The following is a 23,548-nucleotide window of genomic DNA, read 5'->3' on the forward strand; positions in this document are numbered from 1 at the left end:
GACAGAAAGAAGAGGGAGGGAAAGAGGAGAGACAGAAAGAGATCATGGCACGGGAAAGAGGAGAGACAGAGTGAGCAGGCGATGAAGGAAGAGATTGAGAGAGAAGAGGGCATGAAGGAAAAAAGGCAGCCCGAGAGAGCGGAGAGAGGAAGGAGGAAGAGGGATGGAGGGAAGGAGGAGGAGAGCAGCAGAGCGAGAGAGGAAAGGAGGAGCGAGAGAGAGGAAAGGAAGAGACGAGAGAGAAAGAGAGGAGAGGAGCCGAGGGAGAGGGATGGAGGCAGAGAGAGAGAGAGAGGTCGATGGAGGAGAGATGATAGGAGCGAGAGGAAAGAGGAGCGAGAGATGAGAAGAAGAGAAAGGCAGGGAGGAGAGGGATGGAGGAGAGAGGGACCGACGAAGGACACAGAGAGAGAGAGGAAGAATCCCCCCAGGCCTCTAGGAATGCTAGGATAATGATAATTTGATTTCCACAGAAGAGCCTGCGGTGAGATGCCACGTCCACACACAAACACAACACACACACACACACACACACACACACACACACCAACACACACACACTCACACACACACACACACACACACACACACACACACACACACACACACACACACACCACACACACACACACACCACAGAAGAAAGAAAAACGGTCTTCATGGGCGGCAGTGGTAATCTGGTCACAGCATGCAGAGTGCAAAATAGGATATAGCGCTAATCTATTAAATCAATTTGTAGGTTATGAATATCTAATCTGAAACACATTACAGAGAAAATAAACCAGAGCTGGTTCCCCTGTCAGGGTGTGTTGTAAGGCCATGGCGGCGGGGGGGGGGGCTCGGTCTCTGCAGGATGTTAAACCCTGTCTTCTCTCTGACAAAAACACACACTGAACTTTGAACGCCCGTCCGAGCCAGAGAGAAAGAGATACAGAGACCCCACACAGAGAAAGAGAGAGAGAGACACAACAGAGCAAGCAGAGAGAGACACACAGAGAAAGAGAGAAGAAGAGAGAACAAGAGACACAGAGAAGAGAGACAGCAGAGAGACGGAGGAGAGAATAGCAGAGAGAGAGAGACAGAGAGACAACAGAATAACACAGAGCAGAGAGAGAAACAACAGAGGAGAGAGACGACGACCAGACGCAGAGCAGAGAGAAGAGACAAGAGAAACACAAAGAAAGAGAGACCACAGAGAGGAAAGACAAGAGACACAGAGAGAACAGAGACCAACAGCCTCACCTGATATTAGAATCCACCCTCCCAAACCCCAATTGGCAGACCCTTGCAGGGACGCTCTCTGACCACCCACAGGCGCGATGTTTACCCCACAGTTGAAACAAACATCACCACCACTACAAACAGTCTGTCTCGCCCCGCCACTCGGCCCCGCCCACTCCGGCCCGCCAACTCGGCCCCGGCCACTCGGCCCCGCCACTCGCGCCCCGCCACCGGCCCCCGCCACCTCGGCCCCGCACCGGCCCCGCCACTCCGGGCCCCGCCACTCGGCCCCCGCCACTCGGCCCCGTCACTCGGCCCCGCCACTCTTCCCCGTCACTACCTGCCCCGCCCACTCGGCCCCGGGCACTCGGCCCCGTCACTCTGCCAGTCACTGAACTACATGTTTATTTTATTTATCAGAGGCTTATATTGGATAATCGACTAAGAATAACTCAATGAAAATTGATCCAGACTCTATGATAAACCAAGGAACAGAGACATTAAAATGCATCCATACTCCTATACTAAACCTGCAGACAGAGACATTATAATGATCCAATACTCTATTAAACCGGACCAGAACATTATAATGATCCATACTCTAAAAAACCTGGACAGAGACATTATAATGAACCATACTCTATATAAACCTGCGACAGAGACATTATATAAACCAGTGCCAGAGAGCATTATAATGATCCATACTCTATTTAAACCTGGACAGAGACCATTATAATGATCCATTACTCTATATAAACCAGGACAGAGACATTAAAATATCCATACTCTATATAAACCTGGACAGAGACATTATACATGGATTCCATACTCTATATAACCTGGACAGAGACATTAAAAATTGATCCATACTGCTATATAACCTGGCACAGAGAATTATAAACTGCATCCAACTCTAGCATAAACCTGCCGACAGAGACATTATAAATGATCCATTACTCGATATAAACCTGGACAGAGAACATTTTATAATGCATTCCCATACTCTATATAAACCTGGACAGAGAGCCATTATATAACACCAGGAACAGAGAATCTATAATGATCCAACTCTATATAAACCAGGACAGAGACATTTATAAGGATCCGCATACTCTATACTAAACCAGGACAGCAGACATTATAATGATCATACTCTATACGTAAACCAGGACAGAACATTTAATGATCCATACTCTATATAAACCAGGACCAGGAGACATTATAATGATCCATTACTCCTATATAAACCTGGACAGAGGAACATATAATGATCCCATACTCTATATTAAACCAGGACAGAACATTATAATGACCGATACTCTCATATAAACCAGGAAAAACCAAAAGGGAGGGGGAAAAACCATTTATAATTGATCCATACTCTATATAAACCAGGACAGCAGACATTATAATGATCCAACATCTATAGAAACCAGGACAGAACATTAAAATGCATCCATACTCGTATAAAAAACCAGGAACAGAGCACATTATTAATGATCCCATACTCTATATCAAAACCAGACAGAGACTATTATAATGATCCATACCTCTATATAAACACCAGGACAGAACATTATAATGATCCATACTCTAATACGTAAACCGGAACAGAGACATTATTAAAAAACCAGGACAGAGACATTCAAAATATCACATACTCTATATAAACCAGGACAGAGACCACTTAAAGGATGATCCATACTCTATATAAACCAGCGTCAGAGACCATATAATGATCCATACCGGACCAACCACGTATATAAACCCTGCGACAAGACATTAGATAACCAGGGACAGAGACATTAAAATGAATCCATACTCTATTTAAACCCAGACAGAACATTAAAGCCGCTACACGGCGTCATCTCGCTGCCGGCAGCCTACACCGGTCATCTCGCCTCGCCGCGCAGCTACACCGTCATCTCGCCTGCCGCAGCTACACGGTCATCTCGCTGCCGGCAGCTACACGGTCATCTCGCCTGGGCAGCCTACCACGGTATCTCCCGCTGCCGGCAGCTACACTGGTTCATTCTCGCTGCGGCAGCTGACACGGGGTGCATCTCGCTTGCGCAGCTACACGGGTCATCTCTCGCCTGCGGCAGCTACACGGTTAATCTTCTCGCGCGCAAGCCTACACGGTTATTCTCGCGCGGCAGCTACGACGTCAATCTCGCCTGCGGGCAGCTAAACGGTTATCTCGCTGCCGCAGCTACACGGTCATCTCGCTGCGGGGCAGCTACCAACGGGTCATCTCGCTGCGGCGCAGCTACACGGTTATCTCGCTGCGGCCAGCTAACACGGTCATCTCTCGCTGCGGCAAAGCTACACGGCTCAGCTCGCTGCCGGCAGCTAGACGGTCATCTCGCCGGCCGGCAGCTACACGGGTCCATCTCGCTGCGGCAGCTACACGGGGTTCATCTCGCTGCGGCAGCTACACGCGGTCATCGGCTGCCGGCAGCTACGCGTTACCTTGCTGCGGCAGCTAACGCCGGTGTTATCTCGCATGCCGGCAGCTACCGGTTATCTCCTGCCGGCAGCTACACGGCTTTCATCTGGCGCCCGGCAAAGCTACGCGGTCTTACCTTGCTGCCGCAGCTACGCGTTACCCTTCTGCGCAGCTACGCGGTTACCTTGCTGCGGCAGCTACGCGGTTACCTTGCTGCGGCAGCTACGCGGTTACCTTTGCTGCGGGCAGCTATCGCGCGTTACCTTGCTGCGGGCAAGCTACGCCGTTACCTTGCCGCGCCAGCTGACGCGGTTAACCTTGCTGCGGCAGCTACGCCGGTTACCTTTGCGCGGCAGCTACGCGTTACTCTTTGCTGCGGCAGCTACGGCGGTTAGTCTGCTGCCGGCAGCTACTCGGTTATCTTTGCTGCGGCAGCTACGCGGTTATCTGCTGCGCAGCTACGCGGCGTTATCTTGCTGCGGCAGCTACCGCGCGTTATCTTGCTGCCGGCAGCTACTCGCTTATTCTTGCTGCGGCGCAGCTACCGGCGGTTATCTTGCCTGGCGCGCAGCTACGCGCGCGTTAATTCTTGCCTGCCGGCAGCTACCGCGGTTATCTTGCTGCGCAGCTACGACGGTTATCTTGCTGCGGCAGCCAGCCTACATGATAACCCAATGGCTATCTAGGACTCAGCTAGCTGCTGTATCTAGCACTCATGTAGCTGCTGTATCTAGGTTACCTCATGTAGCTGCCTGTATCTAGCGTTACTTCATGTAGCTGCTGTATCTAGGTTACTCACTGCTAGCTGCGTATACTAGGTTACTCATGTAGCTGCTGTATTCTAGGTTCTCAGGTAGCCTGCGCTATCTAGGGAGCTAGTTTGTCTTTTGTGAATTTTAAACAAGATGATATACAATCGCCTAAGAAACGTTTCACCCCGAGGGACTTTTCCACATTTTGTTGTTTTAACAGCCCTTGAGTGTTGTGTCACTGCCCAACACACAATACCCAGAATGTCAATTGTAATTACGTTTAACATGTTTACAAATGATTAAAAATTAAAAGCTGAAATGCTGAGTCCAATAAGTATTTCTGTGTTCAGGAATAGTGTTTAAGCCATGATTCTTGAAGACTACCTCATCTTTGTACCCAAACCCACAATGTAGAACATCTGAATATCCCTTGAGCCGGCGTGCAAGGTTATTAATGACACTTTGGATGCTGTATCAATACAGCCAGTCACTACAAACGATACAGGCGACCTTCCGTAACTCAGTTGCCGAAGAGAAGAACCTCTCAAGCGATTTCACCACCTGGAGATGAATTCACCTTTCAGATGAACAACTACCCTAAAAACACAAGCGCCAACTCCTACACCGGCAGTTGCTTACAAAGAAGACTGAATGTTCCCTCGAGTGTCCGCGGTTACAGTTTTGGACTGAAATCTACTTTGAAAATGTACGGCAAGACTAGCAATGATCAACAAACCCACTCTGACAGAGCTCGCAAGAATTATGAAAAAGAATTCATGTGAAAATAAGAACAATCCAGGTGGTGTAGAAGCTCTTAGAGACCTACCCAGGAAGACTCCCAGCTGTCCAATGGACTCTTAGAGACTTACCCAGGAAGACTCCCAGCTGTAATTACTCTGTAGGACTACCCAGGGAAGACTCCCAGCTGTAATGACTCTTAGAAACTTACCCCAAGAAGACTCCCAGCTGTAATGACCTTAGAGACTTACCCAGGAAGAACTCCCAGCTGTAAGACTTCTTAGAAACTTACCCAAGAAGACTCCCAGCTGTAATTGACTCTTAGAGGCTTACCCAGGAATGACTCCCAGCTGATAATGACTCTTAGAGACTTCCCCAAGACAGACCTCCAGCTTAATGACTCTTAGAGACTTACCCAAGAAGACTCCCAGCTGTAATGACTCTTAGAGACTTACCAAGACAGACTCCCAGCGTAATGGACCTCTTAGAGACTACAGGGAAGACTCCCAGCTGTAATGACTCTTAGAGACTTTACCCCAGAGAACTCCGCTGGCTGTAATGACTCGTAGACTTACCCAGGCAAGACTCCCAGCTGTAACTGACTCTTAGAAACTTACCCAAGAAGACTCCCAGCTAGTAAATGACTCTTAGAGGCTTACCCAGGAAGCAGCTCCCAGCCTGTAATGACTCTCATAGACTTTACCCAGCGAAGACTCCCAGCTTGTAATGCACTCTTAGAGACTCTACCCAAGGAAGACTCCCAGCTGTAATGACTCGTAGAGACTTACCCAGGAAGATCCCAGCTCTGGAAAGACTCTTAGAGACTTACCCAGGGAAGACTCCCAGCTGTAATGACTCTTCAGAACTTACCCAGGAAGACTCCCAGCTGCGAATGAACTGAGGAGGACTTACCCAGCGAAGGACTCCAGCTGTAATGGACTCTTAGAGACTTACCAGAAGACTCCCAGCTCTGTAATGACTCTTAGAGACTTACCCAGGGAAGACTTCCCAGCTGTTAACTGAAACTCCTTAGAGAGCTTACCCAGGAAGACTCCAGCTGTACATCGACTCTTAGAGAACTTACCCCAGGAAGACTCCCAGCTGTAATGACTCTTAGAGAACTTAAACCCAAGAAACTCCTGCTTGTAATGACTCTTAGAGACTCACCGGAAACTCCCCAGCTGTAATGACTCTTTAGAGACTTACCAAGAAGGACTCCCAGCTGTAATTGACTCTTAGAGACCCTTACCCAGGAAGAGCTTCCCAGCGGTAAAATGACTCTTAGAGACCTTACCCAGAAGACTCCCAGCTTAATGGACCTCTCTAGACGACTTACCCAGAAAGACTCCCAGCTGTACATGACTCTTTTAGCAGCACTTTACCCAGAAAGACTCCCAGCCTGTAATGACTCCAGCAGACCTACCCAGGAAGACTCCCAGCTGTAATGACTCTCTAGAGACTTACCCAAGGAAGACTCCCAGCTGTAATGACTCTTAGAGACTTACCCAGAACGACTCCCGGCTGTGAATGACTCTTAGAGACCACCCAGAAGACTCCCAGCCTTTAATGGACTCTTAGAGACTTACCCCAAGAAGACTCCCAGCTGTTAATGATCTTAGAGAACGTTCACCCAGGAAGACTCCCCAGCTGTAATACTCTTAGAGACTTACCCAGGAAGACTCCGCAGCTGTAATGACTCCTAGAACCACCCAGAAGATCCCTGCTGTAATGCGACTCTCAGAGACTTACCCCAGAAGCACTCCCAGCTGTAATGACTCTTAGAGACTTACCCCAGGCAAGACTCCCAGCCTGCTAATGACTTCCTAGCGAGGACCTTACCCAAGAAGACTCCCTGCCTTAATGACTCTTAGAGACTTAACCCAGGAAGACTCCCAAGCTGTAATGACGGTTAGAGACTACCCAGGAAGACTCCAGCTGTAATACTCTTAGAGACTTACCAAAAGGACTGCCCAGCTGTAATGACTCCTTAGAAGACGTTACCCAGAAAGCACGCCCCAGCGTAATGGACTCTTAGGAGACCTTACCCCAGAAAGACTCCCAAGCTCGTAATGACTCTTAGAACTTACCCAGAAAGACCAGCTGATTTAAAAGGGGGTTGTGGAATATCTCAAACTCTTCACCGAAGGATACTATTCGGGCTTTTTCCCCAAATCGAGAATTCTCCCGAGGGTGAGAAGAGAGAGAGACAAGACAGTAGAGACAGAGTACAGAAGGAGAAGACAGAGATGACGAGCAGACAGAAGGAGAAGAGACAGGACAGAGAGAGAGACAGAGAGAAGAGACAGAGAGAGAGAGACAGAGACAGAGAGAGAGACAGAGAGAGAGACAGAGACAGAGAGAGAGAGAGAGACCCTCTGGGAGGAGAGGTGGTGTATGGAACAGCTTTGTCTGTGTGTGTAGTAGTGTGGCGGCACCCATCAACACACACCCCTAGAGACACAGATCAACACACACACACACACACACACACACACACACACACACACCTCTTCTTCCCCCTCTGGACTGAGATCAATACACTGACATCACTACGAGGAGAGGAACCACTCAACACACACACTTAAACACACACCTATCTCTGAAAGGAGAGAGCGATCAATGAACACACACACACACAGCTATCACCACCACTGTCTAAAGAAGACCAATCACCTGCTCTGTACTGATGTACCTGAGCCAATCACCTGCTCTGTACTGATGTACCTGAACCAATCACCTGCTCTGTACTGATGTACCTGAACCAATAACCTGCTCTGTGCTGTGCCCCCTGTGGCCTGATGGGGGTGCTGTACCTCCTGTGGCCTGATAAGGGTGCTGTACCTCCTGTGGCCTGATGGGGGCGCTGTGGTCTTAATGCTGACAGACACATGTCTGATCTTTAGAGAAATGTATTTAGTCTGAATAAAGAATGCAGGTCATAACCGTGCTCTCTCTCTCCCCCTCCCTCCCTCCCTCCCTCTCCAGGTAATTTCTCTCTCTATCATTCTATTTTCTCTACCGGGCCAAAGAGAAACGAGGGAGAGAGAAGGGGGAAGAGAGGGAGAGAGAAGGGGGAGAGGGAGAGAGAAGAGAGGGAGAGAGAAGGGGGAGAGGGAAGGGGGGGAGAGAGAGATCATTAGGGATAGGGGAAGCCATCAGTAAAGTTGTAGCTGCTCCCTTCATCTCCCTCCCTCATCCTCCTCTCCCTCCCTCATCCGCCTACTCTCTCTCCGACTGTACAACAGGATGAAGAGGGAGATAGGTGAGGCATCTCCGTAGAGCGCGAGAGGGTGTGGTGAGACTAAGTGGGGAAGTGTTGTATAGCACACAGCGAGCTGGCGCAAGCTCAGATAGCTCACGGCTGGGGGGAGGGATGGAGGAGTGTAGTAATTAGAGACTGAGGACTGGGGGCATTCTCCTAGTGAATAGTAGGGGGGGGGGTGCCGGGGATAGGCAGTAGAGTGTACCACAGGAACTCGGAGATCTCAAGATAGTACTGCGGAAGTTGGGGCTGGGGTGTGGTAGGCGCGTTGGTACGTGAGGTAAGGGAAGGTGTAATAAGCCCAAACACACACATACGAGGCGACGTGCAGAACGCTCTCCGGGAATGTGGAAGCGGGACACGACGATGGAGACACATAAACACACACGCATTCACGACAGAGCTAAACTATTTCCCACAACTCACTCCCAAATACACTCTACGTGAAATCAAATACTCAGAGAGAAGGGACATGAAGAGGGTAGTGGGGGTTAGGGTAAGTAGACACACACAATCAGAATTACCGGGACTGAGAACCTCACATTTTACGGTTGTATCAAAAATTCAAGCAGTAGGCATTAGCATGGGGGTAGGGGGGGTTATCGATAAAGACAAGTGTATTAATCAGGCTTGATATATGTCATCTAGTGTTCCACCTCTCTCGTGCATACCTACACAGATATAACACGAATCAGTGCCTGGCATCATAGGACTGCAGACGATGTGCTCCCGTAGAAGAGCGGGTAAAGGTCACAACAGGTGAGTTTGATATAACACTACGCGATATGGGCGAATCTAATGCTAAGAGATGAGTGGAGGTGGGGTCGCGGGCGGAGAAAGGGGCTGCGTCATCACTACATAATGGATCTGGAACCCTATGGCCAACTCCCTATGGGATATATTTAAAGAGTGGTGGCACTAATTATAGTAGGGGGTGGGCGCATTTAGGAACGGGATGTGTAGTAACAGGGGAGACTACACAGAAATCAGAATAAGAGCATGGATTCTCGGCCTAACATATGGTGTGCGTACGGATTGGAGGCCTGGGAACTTAGGGCGTGAGACGAGGTGCAGAGTGCACAGGGGGGGAGGGGGGGTTAGGAGGAGTGTATAACAGGACTGAAGACTCAGATAGTAGGGGGGGTAAGGATCAGTGATGCTGTTTAATAATCACGAAGATGTAGACTAAACTAGCGAGAGGGAAGACTATAGTGCAACCGCCAGATATACTTTAAGGTGGCGGGTTTAGGTAGGAGGGATACTGTAATCGTGAAGGCACTGAGGAGGACAACCACCTGTGCCCTGACAAACGCAGAGATGAGCTCTAAGGTTCGGTGATAGGAGGTACGGAAAGGCATATTTGGCTCTACCAGGTGGGCCACTCGGGTGAGAACCCTCCAGATAGCACGTTAGAGCCTGAGGCGGGTGGAGGAGTGTCTGAACAGGTGACCTGCACCGTACCTCAGATAGGCCGTGACGGGGGGGTAGCGAGGAAGTGGTATACACAAGGGACTGTCCTGACAGATGCACCCTTGCCAGTATAGGTAGGGCGGTGGCATGCACGGTATGGACGCGAGTGCAAATAGCACAGCTGACTGGAGCACTCCTGGCCAGTAGTAGCGAGTAGGGGGGAGAAGTAGGAAGGCTGCAGTGTTTATCACACAGGCTAGCTGAGGCAACGCCCAGACTGGGCCAGTATTACGATGAGCGCTGGGGCCGGGCTATGGAGCCTGAGCGCACGTGCTATACCTAAGCAGCCGAACTGCGAGACTACCAAGAGACTAGCTCCAGGGGGGCGGTAGGAGGGGGTCATAACACAAGAACCTGATGACGCCCTCATATGTGACGCGCAGGGGGCGGCCGTAAGGGCTGCCTCCTGCCGAGCCCAGAGATGGAGGCTGTTAAACAGGACTGAGACTCGAGAATCAGTCGGTGTGCGGAGGGGGGGGGGGGGTTAGAGGAGTGTATAACAGGACTGAGACTCAGATAGTAGGGGGGGTAGGAGGAGTGTATAACAGGACTGAGACTCTAGTTCCTCTCTAGGTTTCTTCCTAGGTTTTGGCCTTTCTAGGGAGTTTTTCCTAGCCACCGTGCTTCTACACCTGCATTGCTTGCTGTTTGGGGTTTTAGGCTGGGTGTCTGTACAGCACTTTGAGATATTAGCTGATGTACGAAGGGCTAAAAAATAAGGGCTATAAAATAAAAAATAAACTTGAAACTTGATTTACTGATGTGGGCCGTATTACTTCAGAGATCATAGTAATGCATCTAACCTCCAGCAGCCCCTCCAGAAACATTTGACTATGTTCTCTATTGCTCTATTGCTCTTTAATTGGTGCCAGGTGGGAGAGAGAGAGAGAAGCTCTGTCTTTGGCCAACAGAGGCTTCTAAGTGTAGATAGAACCTCTCTGAAGAGGCTTGAGTGTCTTGACACTCCAGACCCTCTTTGAATCTATAAAATAAAAAAAGTCACATTATGAATTTGCCCTGAAGAATTTACCTAAACTTACGAGAACTCACTGCTCAGAGCCTACTTTCTAAATAGAACTTTGTGGCTGACTCCACTCTCCCTCTCCTCCAATGTACAAATGTATCGCACTGAACCCAACACGACTGCTTCCTGTGCCTCGTCAACAGTTTGTGCTAACTGGATCTTACATTGTTTATTGAACTGTGTTTTGGGACAAATTAGAAAAAACAATAAACTGATTAACCCTTAAAAAGGTTTGACTGCCAACAAAAGGAAACTAAATCCATGTGGAAAAGTATTCATGAATAACTACAACCCTAATATTTTTTCAAACTTTGTGCAAATTAACAGTAACATCCATCACAGTATAAAGTTACTTACCTTCTCCAACTTCTCTCTGAAGTTCTATTCCACCATTTCTTTCAGTTCTGGCACAGGAGGTTGTAGGCCACACACTTGCCTGTATAGACTCTCTGAAAAAATGTACCAGACAGACGTCACCTGCTTGTATACGCCTTCATAGAGAAAACAAACAGTAAATAAAGGACACATTACAACACATTAAAAAATCTAATTTCTTACTCAAGTCATATATATAATATATATATACCGTATATAAGCCATAAACAAATGTGTCTTTGTTGGTGTAAAAGTGTAACTCACCTTGAGAGTAGCAAGAAAGGCATTTTGCCAATCAGGTCCTTCAAATAATGCAGAGGAATGGATGGCACTCATTAGCAACCGGATAAATTCTCTTGAGGGACCACCCTCATCAGCTGCCCCTTTTCCGTCAGCATCCCTAAAAACCATGTCTATTTTTGCCTTTGTATTAAAGTGGGCTATCTTAAAGCCTCTCATTGCACAATCATAAACATTGTCCCTCATCAGGGGCAAAAGCAGAGTCAACCTTGCTGCTCATTAACTTCAGCAGTGTTTGGAGGTCAACACTAAAAAAGAGACATTCAGAATAACAAAGCTCAGATACCACAATTCATCTGTAATAACAAGACATTGAATTATTTACAGGGATGACTTACTCGTTGTCATCATCACCAACATCACAAGAATATATATTCCTGTGGCCCCCCATCTTCTGCATTCTGCACCACTTCTTGTGCCTCCCCTCACCAGCGCAACTTCCTGTGGTCCCTCCTCCACCTATACCACTTCCTGTGGCTCATCGTCCACCTTCACCACACTCGTCTGTTGATGTTGGTGATGATGACAACGAGTAAGTCATCCCTGTAAATAATTCAATGTCTTGTTTTAAATGACCTACTTCTCCAAACGAGGCTACACTTGTGCCACAAGTGTAGCCTCGTTTGGAGAAGTAGGTCATTTAAAATTACATTTCAAAAACATGGAGTATAATGGATGTAATAAAGCTGACAAACATAATGTGATTGCGTTCTAACAATTACTATAGAATGTAATCAATGTCAAGAAGACGCTTTAATGTATGTAATGTATGCTCTATTATTTTAAATTATATTTTCATTCAACAAGCAGACAGTGCTGTTTTCTCCTCCATGGTCCATCCTCACTCTGGAGGGATATCTGGAGACAGCATTCATGAAGCAATCCATTACAGTACTGCTGCGATTGTTGCTGGAAGCACAGAGAAACAACGAGACGGCTGCACCCATCAATGCCACCATGTATAACTGGCCTAAACCAGAAAATACAGCCCTGGCGGAGTTGCAAAGAAAAAGCCATATCTCAGACTGGCCAATAAAAAGAACAAGATTAAGATGGGCAAAATAACCCATTTGGACAGAGGAAGGATCCCGGAGTCACCTCTTCACTGTTAACGTTGAGACTGGTGTTTTGCGGGTACTATTTAATGAAGTTGCCAGTTGAGGATTTGTGAGGAGTCTGTTTCTCAAACTAGACACTCTAATGTACTTGTCCTCTTGCTCAGTTGTGCACCGGGGCCTCCCACTCCTCTTTCTATTCTGGTTAGAGCCCATTTGCGCTGTTCTGTGAAGGGAGTAGTACACAGTGTTGTACGAGATCTTTAGTTTCTTGGCAATTTCTCGCATGGAATAGCATTCATTTCTCAGAACAAGAAAAGACTGACGAGTTTATGAAGAAAGTAATTTGTTTCTGGCCATTTTGAGCCTGTAATTGAACCCACAAATGCTGATGCTCCAGATACTCAACTAGTCTAAAGAAGGCCAGTTGTATTGCTTCTTTAATCAGGACAACAGTTTTCAGCTGTGCTAACATAATTGCAAGAGGGTTTTCTAATGATCTATTATCCTTTTAAAATGATAAACTTGGATTAGTTAACACAATGTGCAATTGGAACTCAGGAGTGATGGTTGCTGATAATGTGCCTCTGTACGCCTATGTAGATATTTGTAACGTCTGCTTCCGACTCCTATGTACAGTTCAAGTCGGAAGATTACATACACCTTAGCCACATATATTTAACCTGTTGAGGACAGAGGGCGCTATTTTCACTTTGGGGGAAAATCGTGCCCAATTTAAACGGTCTCGTACTCAATTCTTGCTCGTACAATATGCATATTATTATTACTATTGGATAGAAAACACTCTCTAGTTTCTAAAACCGTTTGAATTATATCTGTGAGTAAAACAGAGCTCATTTTGCAGCAAACTTCCTGATCAGGAAGTGGAAAATCTGAAAACGATGCTCTGTTCTAGGGCCTGCCTATAAATGGGCTTGATATGTATTAGTATACATGCACGTCATACACCTTCCACTAGATGTCAATAGGCAGTGAGAGAAGAAATGGAGTGTTTATCTTYGTCTGAGGTGGAATAAAAGCTCTTGGCATGACGTGTCACCCATTTCCTGTTTTCTGGAACGCGCGAGAAGGAGCCTGGGATTGCCTTCTGGAAAGCTGTCGTTATAGACCGCTAATATCTCCGGCTTTGATTTTATTTGATAAATGTGACAATATCATCGTAAAYTATGTTTTTTCAATATAGTTTTATTAGATTATTGAAATTTATTCGGGACGTTAGGCGTGTTGCGTTGTGTGCCTTTGTTCAGGAAGGAGAGCTTCGCGCTACTTTGCTAGCTTTCCGTGCTATTTGACTGGAGAAGAGGACATTCTAAATCCAAACAACGATTGTTCCCGACAAAGGACCCCTTGTAAAACATTCTGATGGAAGATCATCAAAAGTAGGACCCATTTTATGATGCTATTTCATATATCTGTCGAACATGTGAACTAGTAGTTTGCGCCCAGGTTTTGGGCACTCTCTCCCTATAACGTAAGCTGGATGTCGTAATGAAGTTATTTTTAGAATTCTAACACGGCGATTGCATTAAGAACTAGTGTATCTATCATTTCCTATACAACATGTATTTTTTAGTAACGTTTATGAATAGTTATTTGGTCAGAATAGGTGAGAGTCTAATAGAAATATCCGAACATTCTGTGAAAAAGATGCTACGTTAGCACAATGTATAACCACTGATTTCAGCTCTAAATATGCACATTTTCGAACAAAACATAAGTGTGTGTATAACCTGATGTTATAGGACTGTCATCTGATGAAGGTTTATGAAGGATAGTGAAAATTTATATATTTTTCTGGTTTATTTGCTATCGCTAACGTGCCTATTGCTATCGCTAACGTGCCTTGATGAATGAATGCGGTAGTGTGGTAGGCTATTGTAGTAAGCTAATATAATGCTATATTGTGTTTTCGCAATAAAACACTTAAAAAATCGGAAATATTGGCTGGATTCACAAGATGTTTGTCTTTAATTTGCTGTACACCATCGATTTTTCAGAAATGTTTTATGATGAGTATTTGGGTATTTCACGTTGGTCTCTATAATTACTCTGGCTGCTTCAGTGCTATTTTTGACGGTAGCTGTGATGGTAGCTGCAATGTAAAACTGATTTATGAAATATGCACATTTTTCGAACAAAACATAGATTTATTGTGTAACATGTTATAGGACTGTCATCTGATGAAGTTGTTTCTTGGTTAGTTTGGTTGGATCTTGGTTAGTTATGTTGGTTTTGTGCATGCTACCTGTGCTGGGAAAAATGTCTGTCCTCTTTTGTATTTGGTGGTGAGCTAACATAAATATACGTGGTGTTTTCGCTGTAAAACATTTTAAAAATCGGACATGTTGGCTGGATTCACAAGATGTGTATCTTTCATTTGCTGTATTGGACTTGTTAATGTGTGAAAGTTAAATATTTCTAAAAAAATATTTTTTGAATTTCGCGCTCTGCCTTTTCAGTGGAATGTGGGAGGAGTTCCGCTAGCAGAACCCTGGAGCCAGACAGGTTAAATTGTTTAACTTGGGTCAAACATTTTGGGTAGCCTTCCACAAGCTTCCCACAATAAGTTGGATGAATTTTGGCCCATTCCTCCTGACAGAGCTGGTGTAACTGAGTCAGGTTTGTAGGCCTCCTTGCTCGCACACGCGTTTTCTGTTCTGCCCACTATTTTCTATAGGATTGAGGTCAGGGCTTTGTGATGGCCACTCCAATACCTTGACTTTGTTGTCCTTAAGCCATTTTGCTACAACTTTGGAAGTATGCTTGGGCTTATTGTCCATTTGGAAGAGCCATTTGCGACCAAGCTTTAACTTCCTGACTGTCTTGAGATGTTGCTTCAATGTATACACATCATTTTCCTCCCTCATGATGCCATCTATTTCGTGAAGTGCACCAGTCCCTCCTGCAGCAAAGCACCCCCACAACATGATGCTGTCACCCCTGTGTTTCACAATTGGGATGGTGTTCATCGCCTTGCAAGCTTCCCCCTTTTTTCTCCAAACTTAACAAAGGTCATTATGGCCAAACTGTTCTATTTTTTGTTTCATCAGACCAGAGGACATTTCTCCAAAAAGTCTTTGTCCCCATGTGCAGTTGCAAACCGTAGTCTTGCTTTTTTATGGCGGTTATGGAGCAGTGGCTTCTTCCTTGCTGAGCGGCCTTTCAGGTTACGTCTATATAGGACTCGTTTTACTGTGGATATAGATACTTGTGTACCCGTTTCCTCCAGCATCTTCATATGGTCCTTTGCTGTTGTTCTGGAATTGATTTGCATTTTAGCATCAAAGTTCGTTCATCTCTAGGAGACAGAACACGTCTCCTTCCTGAGCGGTATGATGGCTGCATGGTGCCATGGTGTTTATACTTGTGTACTATTGATTGTACAAATGAATGTGGTACCTTCAGGCATTTGGAAATTGCTCCCAAGGATGAACCAGACCTGTGGAGGTCTCCAATTTTTTTTCTCAGGTCTTGGCTGATTTCTTTAGAAGAGAGAGACTGAAATGAAAACATATGCTTAAAGTACTTTACATCCTTTTTCAAAATATTGTTCAATGAATGAGTAACTCCATCATTTGTAACAAGTTTCAATAGATTTTTTTGTTAGCATTTCCATGTTGAAGATTGAAAAAATGATTTTGTGCATTTTTCCCCATATTCCATCCTTCATTTTTTTATTATATTTTTCCACTGGATCCATTTCTTTTTGTTTTCCTCCAACTTACTCTGAGCCTCTATGGGACAGCTTTTATTGCTATCTATCTGTTCTGTTAGTCCCTCTATGGGACAGTTTTTATTGCTATCTATCTGTTCTGTTAGTCCCTCTATGGGACAGTTTTTATATTGCTATATTGCTATCTATCTGTTCTGTTAAATCTTCCAGTGATTGTACGTTGGCTAATAGGATCGATGGTAAAGGCAGATTACCCACTCGCCGTCGGACCCTTACAAGGCGATCAGACCTCCGATATCTCTGACTTTTTCTCCTTCAAATGACTGGGATGATGGCCTTGTCAGGTGTCTGGAGTAAATCCTTTGCGTCCTACTCGTTAAAGAAAAATATTTATTCTTCCAGTATGGGGTGAGTAATCGCTGTCCTGATATCTAGAACCTATTTTCGGTCATAAGAGACGGTGGCAGAAACAGTGTGTGGAATGCGTTTTTAGACACCTTGTAGAGTCCATGACACGACGAATTTAGGCTGTCAAATGATGACTGTGTTGTAGAGTTAGTATCTTGTCAAGCCTTATTCTCGCTTCCTGAGAATATGGAAGCGCCAACAAAAGGTTGGTTGAACCTCACAAAGCAATACATCGGTCTTTAATAGTCTTAGTCTATATTCTCATGCTATTTTGAGTTTTAGGGATTCAACAGTCTTAGTCAAGGGTTTCATAAAATTGGTTTTATTTCAACAGTTACTCTTTCATATATGGACTGTTCTCAAACACACACACACGCGCGCACAAACTGTCACGACTTCCGCCAAAGTCGGTCCCTCTCCTTGCTCGGGCGGAGTTCGGCGGTCGACGTCACCGGCCTACACCGGCCTACTAGTCATCGCCGATCCACTTTTCATTTTCCATTTGTTTTGTCTTTGTCTTTCACACCTGGTTTCAATCCCCCAATTACTTGTTCATTATTTAACCCTCTGTTCCCCCATGTTTGTTTGTGAGTAATTGTTTATTGTATTGCGGTCCGTATTTGTGGCCTTGTATTTATTGACGTGTATTGTTATTATAATTGAGTAAAATTGCTTTCATTACTCATATCTGCTGTCCTGCGCCTGACTCCTCACCAGCTACACACAGACGCTTTACACAAACATAATGCACACACACACACACACACACACACACACCATATACAGTATCTAGTAGTTTATACACACACACATATACACAATGTATCAGTCAAAAGTTTTAGAAGACTCATTCCAGGGTTTTCTTTATTTTTTATATTTATAGTGAAGATCGTGAAGACATCAAAACTATGAAATAACAAAATAACACATTTTTTATTTTATTTATTAACTAGGCAAGTCAGTTAAGAACAAATTCTTATTTACAATGACGGCCAAACTGAAAAGACGAGCGACCCAGGGATGTGTGTGCTATGGGGACCTTTAACAAAATGTGACTGACAGAACTGGTGTTTTATGTGGAGGATAAGGGCTGCAGTAGATATCTCAGATAAGGGGAGTGAGGCCTATGAGAGTTTTATAAATAACATCAGCCAGTGGGTCTTGCGACGGGTCTTGCGACGGGTATACAGAGATGACCAGTTTACAGAGAAGTATAGAGTGCAGTGATGTGTCCTATAAATATCTTGTTCGGGCTAGGGTCCCTTTTTTTCAGAATTTTTTGCCTGTCTGATGTGCCCAAAGTAAACCTTCTGTTACTCAGGCCCAGAAGCTAGGATATGCATATAATTTGTATCAGTGGATAGAAAACACTCTGGAGTTTCTAAAAACTGTTAAAATAATGTCTGTGAATATAACAGAACTGATATAACCCCCCAAATAATTTTGGAGGGAGCTCCCAAGCTCTTCCAATGCTATTGTTAAATCAAATTTCCGCCTCCCAGATTGCAGTTCCTATGGCTTCCACTAGATGTCAACAGTCTTTATACAAGGTTTTAGGTTTGTTTTTTTGAAAAAATTAATAAGTAGTTGTAGTTTTTCCAAGGTGAGCGTAGTCTTTGCGCGAGTGAACGAGGGCGCGCTCATCCTTCTTTTCCATTGCTGCATTCTCCGTCTGAAATATTATCCTATATTTAGATATTAGATAATCTGAGGATCAATTAGAAACGTCGTTTGACTTGTTTGGACGAACTTTGGTGGTAACTTTTTTGGATTCCTTTGTCTGTTGAACGAATGGAATATTCAAGGGGGGGAAGATCACGTCAGTGACTCAACCCATTCAAGTGACGCACCCCTTCTAGGGACGGCACGGAAGAGCACCAGTAAGCCAATGACTCAGCCCCTGTAATAGGATTAGAGGCAGAGAATCCCAGTGGAGAGAGGGGAACCGGATAGGCAGAGACAGCAAGGGCGGTTCATTGCTCCAGTGCCTTTCCGTTCACCTTCACACTCCTGGGCCAGACTACACTCAATTATAGGACCTACTGAAGAGATTAGTCTTCAATAAAGACTTAAAGGATGAGACCGAGTCTGCATCTCTCACATGGATAGGCAGACCATTCCATAAAAATGGATCTCTATAGGAGAAAGCCCTGCCTCCAGCTGTTTGCGTAGAAATTCTAGGGACAGTAAGGAGGCCTGTGTCTTGTGACCGTAGTGTACGTGTAGGTATGTACGGCAGGAACAAATCAGAAAGATAGGTAGGAGCAAGCCCATGTAATGCTTTGTAGGTTAGCAGTAAAACCTTGAAATCAACACTTGCCTTAACAGGAAGCCAATGTAGAGAGGAGAACTGGAGAAATATTATCAAATTTTTTGGTTCTAGTCAAGATTCTAGCAGCCGTATTTAGCACTAACTGAAGTTTATTTAGTGCTTTATCCGGGTAGCCGGAAAGTAGAGCATTGCAGTAGTCTAACCTAGAAGTAACAAAAGCATGGATGAATTTTTCTGCATAATTTTTGAACAGAAAGTTTCTGATTTTTGCAATGTTAAGTATATGGAAAAAAGTTGTCCTTGAAACAATTATGATATGTTCGTCAAAAGAGAGATCAGGGTCCAGAGTAACGCCGAGGTCCTTCACAGTTTTATTTGAGACGACTTTACAACCATCAAGATTAATTGTCAGATTCAACAGAAGATCTCTTTGTTTCTTGGGACCTAGAACAAGCATCTCTGTTTTGTCCGAGTTTAAAAGTAGAACATTTTCAGCCATCCACTTCCTTATGTCTGAAACACAGGCTTCCAGGGAGGGCAATTTTGGGGCTTCACCATGTTTCATTGAAATGTACAGCTGTGTGTCATCCGCATAGCAGTGAAAGTTAACATTATGTTTTCGAATAACATCCCCAAGAGGTAAAATATATAGTGAAAACAATAGTGGTCCTAAAAACGAACCTTGATGGAATGCGAAATGTACAGTTGAGGACAAACCATTCACAGAGACAAACTGGTAATTTCCGACAGATAAGATCTAAACCAGGACTAAGGTCAAGGAGCACAAGGATAGATGCAGAGCCCCGGTCTGACGCCATTAAAAGGTCTTTACCACCTTCCCAAGTGCAGTCTCAGTGCTATGATGGGGTCTAAAACCAGACTGAAGCATTTCGTATACATTGTTTGTCCAGGAGGCAGTGAGTTGCTGCGCAACACTTTTTTTTAAATGTTGAGAGGAATGGAATGGCGATAGTTTTGTATTTTCTGGGTCAAGGTTTGGCTTTTTCAAGAGAGGCTTTTTTTTTTTTTTTTTTTTTACCTTTATTTAACTAGGCAAGTCAGTTAAGAACAAATTCTTATTTTCAATGACGGCCTAGAACAGTGGGTTAACTGCCTGTTCAGGGCAGAACGACAGATTTGTACCTTGTCAGCTCGGGATTTGAACTTGCAACCTTTCGGTTACTAGTCAACACTCTAACCACTAGGCTACCCTGCCGCCCGGCACTTTATTACTTTATTACTGCACTTTTAGAATTTATAGCACGGCTTTTGATGATCCTTGGTTGGGGTCTGAGCAGATTATTTGTTGCGATTGCAAACGTATTAAAATGGTGGTCTGATAAAAAACTTTTTTTTTTTTTTTTTTGTAAATTGAAATTTGCTATCGTAAATGTGAGCAACACCTCCGCCTTTGCGGATGCACGGGATATGGTCACTAGTGTAACCAGGAGGTGAGGCCTCATTAACACAGTAAATTCATCGTGCTTAAGCCATGTTTCAGTCAGGCCAATCACATCAATATTAGGATCAGTGATTAGTTCATTGACTATAACTGCCTTGGAAGTGAGGATCTAACATTGAGAAGCCCCATTTTGAGATGTGAGGTATCACAATCTCTTTCAATAATGGCAGGAATGGAGGAGTCTGATTCCAGTAAGATTACTAAGGCGAACACTGCCATGTTTAATTTTGCCCAACGTAGGTCGAGGCACAGACACAGTCTCAATGGGGATAGTTGAGCTGACTACACTGACTGTGCTAGTGGCAGACTCCACTAAGCTGCAGGCTGGCTAACAGCCTGCTGCCTGGCCTGCACCCTATCTCATTGTGGAGCTAGAGGATTTAAAGCCCTGTCTATGTTCGTAGATAAGATGAGAGCACCCCTCCAGCTAGGATGGAGTCCGTCGCTCCTCAACAGGCCAGGCTTGGTCCTGTTTGTGGGTGAGTCCCAGAAAGAGGGCCAATTATCTACAAATTCTATCTTTTGGGAGGGGCAGAAAACAGTTTTCAACCAGCGATTGAGTTGTGAGACTCTGCTGTAGAGCTCATCACTCCCCTCTAATGGGAGGGGCCAGAGACAATTACTCGATGCCGACACATCTTTCTAGCTGATTTACACGCTGAAGCTATGTTGCTCTTTGTGACCTCTGACTGTTTCATCCTAACATCGTTGGTGCCGACGTGGATAACAATATCCCTATACTCTCTACACTCGCCAGTTTTGCCTTTAGCCAGCACTATCTCAGATTAGGCTTAACGTTGGTAGCCCTGGTAAACGAGTGTATGATCGCTGGATGATTGGTTTTAAGTCTAATACTGAGGGTAATGGAGTCGCACTTGACTAGGGTTTTCAATTTGTCAGAGCTAATGGTAGGAGGCTTCGGTGTCTCAGACCCCGTAACGGGAGGAGTAGAGACCAGAGAAGACTCGGCTTCTGACTCCGACCCGCTGCTTAATGGGGAAAACCGGTTGAACGTATCTGTCGGCTGAATGAGCGACACCGGTTGAGCCGGTTCCACAGCATTTTCTCCCAGAAGTCATGAGAAAGTTGTCCGGCTGCGGGACTGTGCGGGGGGGGGGGGGGATTTATCTACTATCTGTACGGGTGGCACAGACGCTGTTTCATTCCTACACTTAAATTACCCTTGCCTAACAGTGCGTCTGAAGCTGGGCTTGCAGCACAACTATCCTCGCGTAAGGCGATCGTTCTCCTGTATATTAAGAGTACAGCGACTACAATTAGAAGGCATCATGTTAATGTCACTACTTAGCTTCGGCTGGTAGAGGTAGTGACGAACCATGTCCAGATAAAGTGTCTAGAAACCAAGTCTAGAATTAACTTTAGACTTGACTACTTCAAGCTCTAAACCCTCAGAGGTAGTAATCACTACCAAACTACATTACCTTTGTTTTGGAGGTGTTCAGAACAAGGTTAAGGGCAGAGAAAACTTGTTGGACACTAAGAAAGCTTTGTAGTAGAGCGTTTAACACAAATTCCAGCGAGGGGCCAGCTCAGTATAAGACTGTATCATCTGCATATAATGGATTAGGGAGAATAACTTCCTACTGGCTGAGCTATGTTGTTGATGTAAATTGAGAAGAGCGTGGGGCCTAGGATCAAGCCTTGGGATACTCAATTGGTGACAGGCAGTGGCTGAGAGAGCAGATGTTCTGACTTTATACACTGCACTCTGAGGGAGGTAGTTAGCAAACCAGGCCAAAGACCCCTCAGAGACATCAATACTCCTTAGCCGGCCCACAAGAATGGAATGGTATCAAAAGCTTTGGCCAAATCAATGAAAATAGCAGCACAACTTTTCTTAGATTCAAGGGCAATGGTGACATAATTTAGGATCTTTGAGGTTGCAGTGATACACCCATTACCTGAGCAGAAACCAGATTGCATACCAGAGAGAATACTATAGACATCAAGAAAGCCAGTCAGTTGATTATGGACAAGTTTTCTGAAACTTTTGATAAACAGGGCAAAATAGAAATAGGCCTATAACAGTTAGGATCAGCTTGATCTCCCCCTTCAAATAAAGGACAAACCGTGGCTGCCTTCAAAACAATGGAAACCTCCCCAGAAAGAAGAGACAGGTTAAAAAGATTGGAGATGATAGGGCTTAAAGAAGAAAAGAAAGAGTCTAAACCAGATGTTTTTTCAGGACTTTTTTCAAGTTTTTAGCACCTCGGTCTCACTGCAGGGAGAAACTTTGTAGAAAAAGGGAGAAAAAGGAAAAAGGGAGACATGGCTGAGTCAAATAGGAATCCTGACTTAATGAAGTGGTGATTAAAGAGCCATGTGCCTCTTGTCAGTAACCACCACATCATCAACATTAAGGGCAGCAGGAGGTTTATTCTCCAGGTCTTTAACCGTTTTCCGGAACTTCTTGCAAGAGAAAACTTTGGCCTCACAGATAGCCTGAGTGCACTTATTTCTCATTTGTTTTATATAAAAATGTGTTAAACAAATCAAAATATATTTTATATTTGAGATTATTCAAAGTATTCAAAGTAGCCACTCTTTGCATTGATGGCAGCTTAGCATTCTCTCAACCAGCTCATGAGGTAGTCAGATGAGGACATTCCTAGTTATATCCTGATCTAATACAGGACTGGTCTGAAGGTAACCTGGTATAAATGAATAGAGTCTAATGGACAGTATATGGGTCATTCCTAATTCCCTAGTTATATCCTGATCTAATATAGGACTGGTCTGAAGGTAACCTGGTATAAATGAATAGAGTCTAATGGACAGTATATGGGTCATTCCTAGTTATATCCTGATCTAATACAGGACTGGTCTGAAGGTAACCTGGTATAAATGAATAGAGTCTAATGGACAGTATATGGGTCATTCCTAGTTATATCCTGATCTTTCTAATACAGTTCCATACTCTACCACTAAAAACACAGTACCATAATAAGATTGGGAAATAATGACATAATAATAATGAATAGACACAGTTCAAGGACCAGTCAGAGATCAAGGACCAGTCAGAGATCAAGGACCAGTCAGAGAATC

Source organism: Salvelinus sp. IW2-2015, unplaced genomic scaffold (genome assembly GCF_002910315.2).
Source record: "Salvelinus sp. IW2-2015 unplaced genomic scaffold, ASM291031v2 Un_scaffold2770, whole genome shotgun sequence".
Lineage (NCBI taxonomy): Eukaryota > Metazoa > Chordata > Actinopteri > Salmoniformes > Salmonidae > Salvelinus > Salvelinus sp. IW2-2015.